This window comes from Mercenaria mercenaria, unplaced genomic scaffold (assembly GCF_021730395.1).
Source record: "Mercenaria mercenaria strain notata unplaced genomic scaffold, MADL_Memer_1 contig_3677, whole genome shotgun sequence".
Lineage (NCBI taxonomy): Eukaryota > Metazoa > Mollusca > Bivalvia > Venerida > Veneridae > Mercenaria > Mercenaria mercenaria.
The window spans coordinates 48,735-61,468 of record NW_026461839.1 but is presented as its reverse complement, the minus strand read 5'-3'; the positions used below and the strand labels follow the sequence as shown (position 1 = coordinate 61,468).

At 35.6% G+C, this 12,734-nt stretch overlaps 1 long non-coding RNA gene across 1 annotated transcript; it reads left to right on the top strand.

Moving 5' to 3' along the window:
• The first annotated feature begins 516 nt into the window (after positions 1 to 516).
• On the top strand, positions 517 to 7,332 carry LOC128553291 (uncharacterized). Its single transcript, XR_008369310.1, has 3 exons — positions 517 to 1,820; positions 2,874 to 3,249; positions 6,455 to 7,332. It is a non-coding gene; the product is annotated as an uncharacterized LOC128553291 (long non-coding RNA).
• The last annotated feature ends 5,402 nt before the right edge of the window (positions 7,333 to 12,734 follow it).

Genomic DNA, 12,734 nt, shown 5'->3' with positions numbered 1-12,734 from the left:
CGTTTTATACGCTGGTTGATTCTGGGTCATTTCGCAGAATTCGAACATGTCATAGACAATCTCGTTCTCAGTCACAGAACATATGTACTTGACCCTTAAATGTACGCATCCACAATAAGCACCAATTGCAAAACTTTGCACGACATGAAAACTATGTAGGGGATACATAGTTTTCATTGTACTACAGCTATACGTGGTCATATTTAATTTCTAATAGCATTCTTAACTTGCAGTCGATATTTTGAACATAAAGAAGCTCAGAGCTAAACTACGTCTTACTACCTCTGACCCATCACAAGCAGATACAATGTAGCTAATAATGATATATGTATTTTATGTCCCATGAAAATATTTATGTGCAAGACTACCCTAGGGCCGGTATCGCTAACATTTGTTATTTAATACAGACCCGCATACTGTGACTCTTCGCCGATAGATAATCTATGCATATGTAATTAAGCTATGTCAGAATCAGCCAATCAACTTTCAGATAAATTTTTGCTTCAGAAAAAAATACACACGAAAAATGCTTTTGAATTTTATCTAATTTATACCGTTAACCATTGCTTTTTGGAAATATATTTATAACAAGAGGATATTAAAGGTGATTATCGTTCGGATACTACCAATCTTATTATACATGGACATATATTTACTGTGATAAAAGGTTTTATGTCTAGTCAACAAAGGAATAAGGTCAACACGGACAGGACGCGTGGGCAAGTTCTTTGTCTACACGCTAAATTAAAGATGGCTACAACGAAAATATTGCTGTATGGACATTATTTCGTCGCAAATTTGAAATCTTTTAAACAAAGTGTGGCGTCAGACCGCTCATTAGAAATTGTTAACGATTTTAAACCAGACATTGTATTGCTAATGGTGGAAACTTGTGACCTGTATGACTCTACAGAATCACCAGAAAATATGGTAGACGAAATCTGCAGTCTGTCAGAGCAGCTGTGTAACAAATACGGTGTCAAACTTGTCATAGTCATTCAAGCTTTACACTGGACACAACCATCAATTCCAATCCAATATCCAGTACATTTTCCCTGGTTCAACGACCGAGTGGACATATGCAATCGACTTCTATACACTCAGCTTCCCAAAATTTCTGCAAAACTTTGGAGATCGAAAGGATTTTGGTCTGAATCGAGTCAGCAGACAGTTTTCGCTGCGGATGGTACACATCTATCTCCCCTGGGAAACAGAAAACTGTGCAACAATATCAGAGCAGCCATCATATATGGAGCAATGATCTTTGAATTCAGATACGTATTAAGTTCTTACATTTATTTTTGTAATATAAATGTATACAGCAAATTATTCAATATATATATATTAAAAGTGCAAATTAATTCCTTCATTATTCTGTTCAACGATATTTAATCAAACTTATGTAATTGTTTGCACCTTCGTGGTCCTCCTAATTCATTTCGGGTTCCGGCATTCATTTCTTTTTCTGTTTTTTACAAATTTCACGATTACATGTATTAATCATAATTTATCTTCCGAATATTCATTGTGCTCTGATATATTTGACAGCCCATAAGGCTGTTTATTTCATAATTTACGGATGCACATTTGGAACTTCTTGTATTTAAACTTGAGTGATGTGTATACGACAATTTTCAGATAAACAAAACTAAATTCAGGGGAAACAAAACTAAATTCTACTAACCCAACAGAATGTACAGAGGATTGAAAAGGTGTAACGCACTGCGGGAAGATGGGCATGTAGGAGGTGGCGTAGGATCAGTCATGTGGGTGACATGCCGACAGAACTAGACTTGGATAGTCTAGAGCATAGAAGAGAGGTCCCAAGTTTAACCTTCTTTTACAAAATTCATAACAATCTAGTCTGTATCGAAAAGGATAGATACTTGACCCCTATTACAAATAGGTCACTTAGAACCAGACTCAGTCATCCCTTCCAGTACTATAGATTTTCCCCACATACAGATTGCTTTAAGTATTCCTTTTTTCCTAGGTTAATACCAGTCTGGAATGGTCTGTCTGAGTCAACTGTCTCCATTAGTACAGTGGACTCCTTCAAGAAGGCCATTATGACAATGTAAGGTAATAGAGCCCTGTTCATAGTTTTAACAGGTTGTGTCGGCTACCCTTTTTAAAAACATATAATGCGGCTGTCAGAGCGATTTTGGCATCAAAATTACTTATTCTTTTTTATTAACTGTATTATATGACCCGCGCCATGAGAAAACCAACATAGTGGGTTTGCGACAAGCATGGATCCAGACCAGCCTGCGCATCCGCGCAGTCTGGTCAGGATCCATGCTGTTCGGTTTCAAAGTCTATTGCAATTGAAGAAACTGTTAGCATTTAACTGGTTAATTCAGCTTTAATAAAATACTTATTTGACATACACTCTGTGTACAAGTATATAAAGGTGTTCCTAAATACATACGTTTATTCTTGTTTTGCCGACAGCTTTCTTTTATTGACATAAATCATTCTTGCCCGAGGACCGGTGCACTTCATGCTATTTCCGGGTTACCACTACTTGTTATTCAACATGGCTGACTCTATTGTCAGTAGATTTTGCTTGTTATCCCGTAGACCGAAACATACACATATTATTGTGAAACTTTTTTTCTTGAACCCGAGCAAGAGGGCTTAAATACAAATGTATGTGTAAAAATTCTACAATTACGGCCATGCATCCTTTTACCTTTGTACACAACGGTTACATACCTACCAAGCATATCATTAAATGATAAAGTCTGTGCAAATTACGTGAGAATATTACAGATTGTAACATATTTCAATCTAGTATTCCAGTACCTATTTCATTTCCTTGGAAAAAATTTACATACTGATATTTATTAAGAAATCTATATATGTTGCAGATGAAACGAAAGAGAGCCAGTGCACTACCTGATGGTAGAACAGAAAGCGTAGAAAAAATGAACGGGGCCATTCTCTAACATTGTGGAGGAACAATTACCTCGCGTAAACACAGTAAGAAGTCAAAAAGACAGAACTAATGTCGCGAAAAACAGCTCATACTAGGTCTCCTCCTCCAAGAAGACAAGCTCAGAAAAAAACAATTAAAACAAAACAAACGCTTTGCAGAAGTACTTGAAGAGTCTTCAGATGAACACACAGACAGAGATGAAGACTCAGAGGATGACTCGTATTCCTTGGAGTCGGATACCAGTGATTCTTCCAGCAATGGCAATATGTTACAGATCACTTCAAGTCATTCCAAAAATATCATTAATGGTGGGTATGGTGGCACTCAGTTTAGCAACCCAATCTCAACCCCAATTACTTCTCAAATCGAGAAAAAAAAACTGAAAAAGAAAATTTGGAATAATGCTTACATAGATATGGCTGAACCTCTTCCAGCCAGTTCTTTCACATCTAGTCAGGGTTCGAACCAGGTAACGCTTCAGTTTGGCCATGGTTCCAATAGTCACATAAATATAACCCCTACAGCCAAGTCCAAAAAAATTTCTAAAATATTGAATCATTGACTTTCGCCTTTTTAAGGTTTGTGGCAATCTACTTAGAAAAATATCCAGACAAAACAGCAGCTTAATGAAGTATGCTGAAATAGTTCAGGACATTGCAACCCGTCGTCCAGGGCCTGCTTGGCAGAATTACGATATTCAGTTCCGCATATTAAAAGCCCAAACAGATATGCCCTGGGATGCAATGCATTACGAATTATGTTACGTCATGCACAAATCCAACTACAAATGTACAGTCACAGGCGCTGGAATAAGCCTAAACAGTCTAAATCCGACACAAAAGTTTGGCCAAATACGTGTTGGCCATATAACAGACAAGGGGAATGCCGTTCACACAATTGCACATTATCACACATTTCTGGTTTCTGTAAAGGCTCACACCACGCAGGTCAGTGCTCATTTCGGAGCACAGAACATGCAGCCCAATCCGTACTTACTCAAAGTCAAGGGAGGCAACCCAATTTGCCCTCCAAACAACAGTCTACTAAATACATGCATAAACAGTCTCCTTCCAACACCGATTAAGCTTAAGCCCCTGAAGAATTTGCTACATGGTTATTTTGATCAGATGTTTATAATAGATGGTTTTCAGAATGGTTTTCGTTTAGGTTTTCTAGGAGACCGGTCAAACTGTTACAGCACAAACCTAAAATCATGCCATGAACTCTCTGAAGTAGTTGAAAAAAAAAGAACTGTCTTGTGGTCGGATTGCCGGAAAATTTCAAGTGTGCCCAATACATAAACTCGGGCCAGTATATTCTTATTCACCATTTAAGTTTGCCAAAAGGTTCTACTGTAAATGATTTAAAAGATCCAAATCTAGCAACAGTTTCATATGCGGTTAATCTCCTACTTAAATTAGGTCAGGAGCTTTTTCAGGAAAACAGATATTGCTGATGCATATAGACTCATACCCATACACCAAGATGATTACAGCCTGTTAGGTCTCAAAGGGGTACGTAGGATTTGGGCCGATTTTGGCCCCCACCAAAATGATGATAAAGTACATGCCTTTTTTTACCTAAGTGCATGTATTTTCCAAAAATAAACATTAAAATCTGCAAGGACAATTGTTTATGGAAAATTTGATGTTTGCATTATGTGCTGTTGTGAAAGAAAGCATTAGCGTGTCTTGGGGGTATACTTTGATAAATTGGAAAAACAAAATAATAAATGATTACTGTTACAAATGTTTAATTAAAATATTAATGTAAACCCATCAGGCTATTCAAACATGTATAACCCGATAACAGAATTGTCATAGAAATGGTTCTAACTAAGGGAAATAACTCTTTGGAATCCTGAAACTAAAAATTTCTTAAAAAGCAATATTTTATTGTTTTATTTTTGTTAACGTTTCAAAGTATGATTTAAAATCATGTTCAGAGGAAGAATTCTTGGTCTGGTATATTTGTGAATAAAAAAGGTGTACTTTTACTGTTGGTTGCCATGGCAACATGGCTAAAATTTAGCATTTTTTAACTTTTTTGCATGTTATGGCTTCAATATTTTGATTTTTGGACATTTATGGGCTGATCACTGTTACAATTGATAATTCACAATGCTCCTGTAAAGAAAACAGAAAATAGCCATTCAGTTGCCATGGCAACGGGGCTAAAGTTTAGCATTTTTTAACCTTTTTGCATGTTATGGCTTCAATATTTTGATTTTTGGACATTTATGGGCTGATCACTGTTACAATTGACAATTCACAATGCTCCTGTAAAGAAAACAGAAAATAGCCTTTCAGTTGCCATGGTAACAGGTCATGTGGTAATCTGTTTAATAATGTTTCCGTAGGATAAGGTAAGTTTTCATCATTTGTTGTCACAACTTAATTATAAAGATAAAACTGTTAGCAGTGATAAAATGGATTTAAATCCACTCACTTTGTTTTGCATGCGAAAAAGGTATTAAAATTTTTCATTGCCATGGCAACAGAAGAGAAAATGTAGGTTTCAAAGGTTAAGGTACTATTACTGGGGAAAAATAAGTAGAAACTGCACAATTTCGAAGAGAGCCAATTGAAGAGCTGGTCTCATAATGGCAACAGAAAAAAAGACAAAATTATATGTCTCCCATGATGGCCTGTCAGTGGTGACTGGGCATGTAACTTACATTTATTTTCAGTATGGTTTGAATTTGAACTTTGACCTATCGTCGCCTGATTCTTATAGTGCTCTATCTCCATTTTTTGAAAAAATGAGATTTTTACATCATTTTGTTTGTCTCGCCGAGCTCTATCGTTCTGGAGCAAGAAAACGTAACATTTGACGTCATAGAGAAGGATCCTGCGTAATACTTTGCTCCATGTCCTCTGTTTGAATGTAACAGTAACGATTAAAGTACTCTATCTCCAGGACTTAAAGCACTGTAATGTTTAAAATTATTCTGACCAATCATACACATAAACTAACATCATGTGATCATCATTAGACTTTGTAAAGGAATGCTCTATCTCCATTTAACTTAATCCAGAATTGCTCTAACTCCATTTTAACCAATAGAATGCACAGTTACACGCATGTGATCACAACAAAATATGGCGGATAGGCATAGTTGTAGCATGTTTGAAATATACTTAGAATGCTTTTCTACACGACATGCATAGGTGAGATTGTTTATACAGGTTATTTTATCATTTTATTACGTATACAAACACATAGCATTGTCAATTAAGCTATAGGCAAGAAAATACATGCAAGATTTGCAACAGACCTGTATTGATGTGTATTTCGGATAGAAACTATTTTCGTCATTCTGAAGCTGTATCTTAAGAAATACCACTGAATACAACAACGGTATTTGCAGACATGTTTCCGAGAAGCAAATTTGTGATAGTAAGTTATTGTCTATTAAGAGCAGTAGAAATGAAACCAAAACACAGAACATATTTTACTTTACAAAGTTACAGTAAGGCGCCAACTAATTTTCTTGTTGATCACTTTTTTTAGCTATGCATATTTTGCTGAATGCAGTATTCGTAAGACTACAAGAACTGGCAGTACAATATCCCTACTTCCAGACGCAAAAATCCTATCGTTAAACTTGCAACCCTTGACAACAGAGAAAATTGAAAATTAAATACTTAAAAACAAGGACAGATATCAAACAAGGAATGCAATGCTGAAATTCAACTCACTAAATGAAAGTACGAACATGAAGAAACTGTGAGGAATATAAAAAAACGATTGTGTTTGTGAGAGAGAATAGATATATATGTTTCTTAGAATTTTAAGTAGTCAATACTTATTACAAATGGTTAATGTGAATCAAAATCAATGCCACAAAACTATTAAAGTATCACATGATGTAACTGTACCAAATATGAAACATGTGTGCTGTGACTGCAAATGTTTAGTTGCAAAATAAATGCTATGAATTCTTGTTATGATACTCAGTATTAAGTTGAAATGTATGCCACCAGATTTGAGAACGACATGCAGGCACTAAATGGAATATATACAATAAGATTAGTATGAAAGGTATGACCGGGACATATTATTTGCGATGTAATATCTTTGAGCCTTAATTTAATTGTCAGAATTATGTGAAAAGTTAACAAGAGGCCTAAATGGGCCTAAGTCCTTAAACTGGAGAAAGCCTTAACCATCTGACTTTGCTTCTAACTAGGTTTGGTGAAAATCCTTTAACCTGTTCATTATTTTTTATTATCATTTTGCTGTCACGCACCAAAGCACATAACCATCGAAAGAAATCATCTAAAGTTATTTCTTTTTCAACTCTAGTGGCCCCTAAAAGAGCCAAAGTATCCCTATTTGAATAGATTTGATATAAGACATAACATGGTAAAAGACCTTATAATGATGCTCTGGACAAGGTTTTACGACGACCCATTCAGGAGTTAGAGAGGAATTTAGTAAAAGGTATCTCTATTTTGCAACTCTAACAGCCCCTAAAAGAGGCCACACTAATTGAATAAATTAGTTAAAAATGGAGGAGGCAATATAATGATGTTATGGACCGAGAATGATGACAGTCAATTGAGTGGTTCATTAGAAGTAGGCATTAAAGGTATTTTTGATTTTAGCCCTAGAATGAGCAAACAGTCTCCGTTTGAATAAAATTGAGAGACAGCCCTATAATGATGCCACCGGCCATTTCTGATGAAGATCCGTCCAGCGAATCATGACCAGAAAGTATTTCTATTTGTAGCTCTAGTTGCCTCTAAGAGGGTCAAAGTGCCCTTAATCAAACAAATTTGAGAAAGGACCTTATACTGGTCTCTAGACCAGTGAATATCCATCAAATGGTTCATGAGTAGTCGTTTAAAGGTATTTCTATTTTGAACTCTAACAGCCCCTGAAAAGGACCAAGTGCCCCTGACAACAATTTTGGTGAAGATTCTTATAATGATGCTACAAATCAAGTTTGAAGAAGATCCATTGAGTGGTTCATGAGATAAAATCATTTAAGGGAATTCCTTATTATAGCTCTGGTAAACCCTCAGAGGGGCCAATCGTCCCCATCTGAACCAGTTTGGGAGAGGATGTTATAATGATGCTACAGACTATGTTTGATAAAGATCCATCAAGCGGTTCATGAGAAGTTCCTTAAATGTTTTTCCTATATATTATTTTGCTCTAGTTGGCAGTAGCTGCCCTTAAAGGGGCCAATATTAACCATTTGATCAAACTTGATAGAGATCTATCCCAAAATTCTACTGACCCAAGTTTTGGTATAAATGTAACCACTAGTTTCAGAGGAGAAAAATTTTAAGTACAATGTTGACGCAGGAAGACGGACGATGGACGCCGTACAATCCACCTATATTAATAGCTAAAAAGAGCCATGAATATAACATTGATTGTGTTGTGTAAAAGAGAACTGGTATGACTGACAAGTACAGTTACATGCAAAAATTAAACATAATATAAAAACTGTCGTTTTGTGTACAGTTATTACTGAGAATATTTAGTTGCAAAGATAATGTCATTAGGTATTGTTATAATGCTTAGTATTATGTCAAACTTAATGCCAACTGATAACAAAACAGAAAATCTTACTCAGCGTAAAGAAAAGCTAGTTGTATTTGGCAAATAGAATAGTTACGACTAAAAAATATTTTAGATCTTTGTTCGTTGCTGACAATAATTATTGTGGTTACTGAGTAATTAAATTTCAAAATCTTTTTGTTGTTGTTTAACACAATACTACGATATGGTTTACGAATATCCATCTGCAAATAAGTAGGACCAATGTGCCTAGTTTAATAGCCAATTTTGTCTATAGCGTAGCAGTTCAGTTAACCCTGAACAATACGGACAGCATGGTAAAACCATTGGCAAATCAGTCCAAATCTCCTGACTTTGAACACCTGCCCCTCACCACTGTTTGAAACCTCGCTTTTTCATGTGAGGAAGCCATCCAGTTGACACGAAGAAAGTCATATACCCAGGTATCCGCGCATGCCAAAAATAATGCAACTGGAGTCCTCCTCCTCAAAGAAAATCTTGAAAGTTGCAATATGGCCTATGATATTGTGTCAGTTTGATGATACTAAAACCAAATCCAATCCTTCTTTAATTTCAAAATAAGTACAGTGACTGTCATTACTGTTTAAGAGCTCTCGCACTATTTTCAATATACAATTGTAATAAATATTATCTTGTTCTATGTCCAATTTAGTAAATTCACAGTGTTCTATCTCCCGATAGAGCAATGCACCTTTAACATTTTTTTCTATTTTTGTCAAATTTGCTCTATCTCCAAAGTGAAAAATGTATAAATGCAGAAAAGTAAAAACGAAATGTATTTAAAAGCATTTACAGTCTAACAGAACTAAGCGCAAGGAACAAGTAGATATATTTATCATCATTTTCGCCCAGACATAAAGAAACTAGATGGGGGTTAAACTTTGGAAGCGATTTTCGCCACGTTTAAAAAATGGTAGATAGAGCATCGTTCCACTCACGCGACGCTATGTGCCAAATTATTATAGTGGTCATCTACTGCACATAGTATATCAAAGTGTTCTCAAGCTTATATAACCTGAATCACTGTTTATCTAATTGTCACTGTGACCTTTATCTTTGATATACTGACCCCAAATTATTCATCTGTTACATTTAAAGCCTGATGACAATAGGCAAAATTAAGTATCATTCAGCTTTCGATAATAAAATATTTCAGTCTTATATAGGGTCACTGTGATATTGACATTTAACCTACTGGCACCTTAAAGAAAGAGTTCATCTATTAGTCTACAATGAATTTTGACAATCATAAGCTAAAGTATTCTGCTATTATTGCAATGATCAGTTACTGCTTTCAGTCTTCTCCATATTTTGTGTATAATCATAAATTCCTTTTATTGATTTCCCTTTCCAGTTATTGAAAGCCAAATATGAGTAATAACCAAATGCTAACTATTACTTAAGAAAATGAATGCAATGCTTTTTCAGTTGTGTACACATTCATATAATTGTGATACTTGGCTATTTTATATGAAGTAAAGTTTATGATTTTAAAAGAAAGGACATATGGAGCTAGTTCCAAGCATGATTATGCAGCTTACTAGAAGACTCTAGACTGTATATATCAGCTTATTTTCTCATAACAAATCACCATTTTAAAAAAAATGTATTTAACATATAGCTGCATCATACCTAATCAATATTATTGCCAGTAAATATTTATTGATTTATATATGTAAGGCCATACTATATTAATTGATAGACTATCATCCACTCCCACTATTTTTATGCCTCCCCTTACCATTTTTAGTATGGAAAACTTCTATAAAGAATGTAATAAATTATTTTCTTTCAGTTGTTATTCCTTATAATCAAATCTATTTGACAAAAATAACTATTACATGTCATTATTATGCCCCCTTCGAAGAAGTGGGGTATATTGTTTTGCAGATGTCGGTCGGTCGGTCGGTCGGTCGGAATGTAGACCAATCCGTTTCCGGATGATAACTCAAGAATGCTTGGGCCTAGGATCATGAAAGTTGATAGGGAGGTTGGTCATCACCAGCAGATGACCCCTATTGATTTTGAGGTCTGTATGTCAAAGGTCAAGGTCACAGTGACCCTGAATAGTAAAACGATTTCCGGATGATAACGCAAGAACGCTTGGGCCTAGGATCATGAAAGTTGATAGGGAGGTTGGTCATCACCAGCAGATGACCCCTATTGATTTTGAGGTCTGTATGTCAAAGGTCAAGGTCACATTGACCCTGAATAGTAAAACGATTTCCGGATGATAACGCAAGAACGCTTGGGCCTAGGATCATGAAAGTTGATAGAGAGGTTGGTCATGACCAGCAGATGACCCCTATTGAATTTGAGGTCAATATGTTAAAGGCCAAGGTCACAGTGACCCTGAACAGTTAAACGGTTTCCGGATGATAACTCAAGAACGCGTAGGCCTAGAGTCACGAAAATTGATAGGGAGGTTGATCATGACCAGCAGATGACCCCTATTGATTTTGAGGTCAGTATGTCAAAGGTCAAGGTCACATTGACCAGGAACAGTAAAATAGTTTCCGGGCACTAACTCAAGAACGCTTGGGCCTAGTGTCAGGAAAATTGATAATTAGGTTGGTCATGATCAGCAGATGACCCCTATTGATTTTGAGGTCATTAGGTCAAAGGTCAAAGTCACATTGGCCAGGAACAGTTAAAACGGTTTCTGATCTTCTTGTCTAAAACCACAGAGCCTAGGGCTTTGATATTTAGTGTGAAGCATCATCTAGTAGTCCTCTACCAAGATGATTCAAATTATTGCCCTGGGGTCTAATATGGCCCCGCCCCGGGGGTCACATGGTTTATATAGACTTATATAGGGAAAAACTTTGAAAAACCTCTTGTCCAAAACCACAGGGCCTAGGGCTTTGATATTTGTTTGTGATATCATCTAGTGGGCTTCTACTAAGATTGTTCAAATTATCCCCCTAGGGTCAAATACGGCCCCGCCCCGGGGGTCACATGGTTTACGTAGACTTATATAGGGATAAACTTTGGAAATCTTCTTGTTCAAACCACAAAGACTAGGGCTTTGATATTTGTAATGTAGCATTATCTAGTGATTCTCTACCAAGTTTGTTCAAATTATTCCCCTAGGGTCAAATATGGCCCCGCCCTGGGGGTCACATGGTTCATATAGACTTATATAGGGAAAAGTTTTTAAAGTCTTCTTGTCAATAACCTACAACATTTAAATTTTGACCACATGTATGGTTTTGAGTTGCAAGATGAACCTTGACACGAGTTGACCTTGACCTTCACCTAGTGACCTACTTTCACATTTCTGTAGCTACAGCCTTCAAATTTGGACCACATGCATAGTTTTGTGCACCGAAAAAAATTTTGACCTGGACATTGACCTAGTGACCTACTTCCACGTTTTTGAAGGTACAGGCTTCAAATTTGGACCACATGCATAGTTTCGTGTCAGATTAAACCAGAATGGTAGAACTTTTGTTTACAGTGAGCATATAATTTCTGACCTTGTGCAATTACTAAATGCATCAAGGGGGGCATTTCGTGTTCGACGAGCTCTTGTTTCTATTTAACTCTTCATTAAACAAAAATAAAATATATCTGAAATAAAAAAAAATTCTTACCCTTGTGAAGAAAATTTAATCTAGCAATTAATTTATAATGGCCTCAGATACAAGTTAGGAAAACTACACAATGTTATGTGTATTCTGCTATTCAATATTAACCTGTGAAAAGTAATTGGATAACTTTTCATCAGTTTTGTTGCATTTATAATAACTTGTAGACAGAAGATGGTCACTGAATGTTTCATTTTCATTTTTCAAAAACAAAGATATTTACACAGAAACAAAATTTATTACCATATAAACATATATTATATAACCACAAACATTTTATGTAAAATAATGATGTAGGAATGTGATAAATTAAACAGTTTGATAAATAATTAGTATCCATAAGTTACTAAAAACACTTGACTATCAAGAATTTAGAATTAGCATCCACACTGTAACTTAGACTGAAATGTAACACTGGCAGTCCCTTTCAACACTGTAACTATTACCCCCATGTAAATGTTACAAGCATGGATATTGCACTTTATTAACATAAACATTAGTCATTTTTCAGTAAATGTTACTTGTATATTATGCAAATATCTATTCCAAGTCTGTAATTTCTGATGCTCCAGCATGCACCTCCAAATTCATTGTCCATGGCTAATTTCAACCTAGATAGTATACCTAGAATAAAAGAAATAAAAATA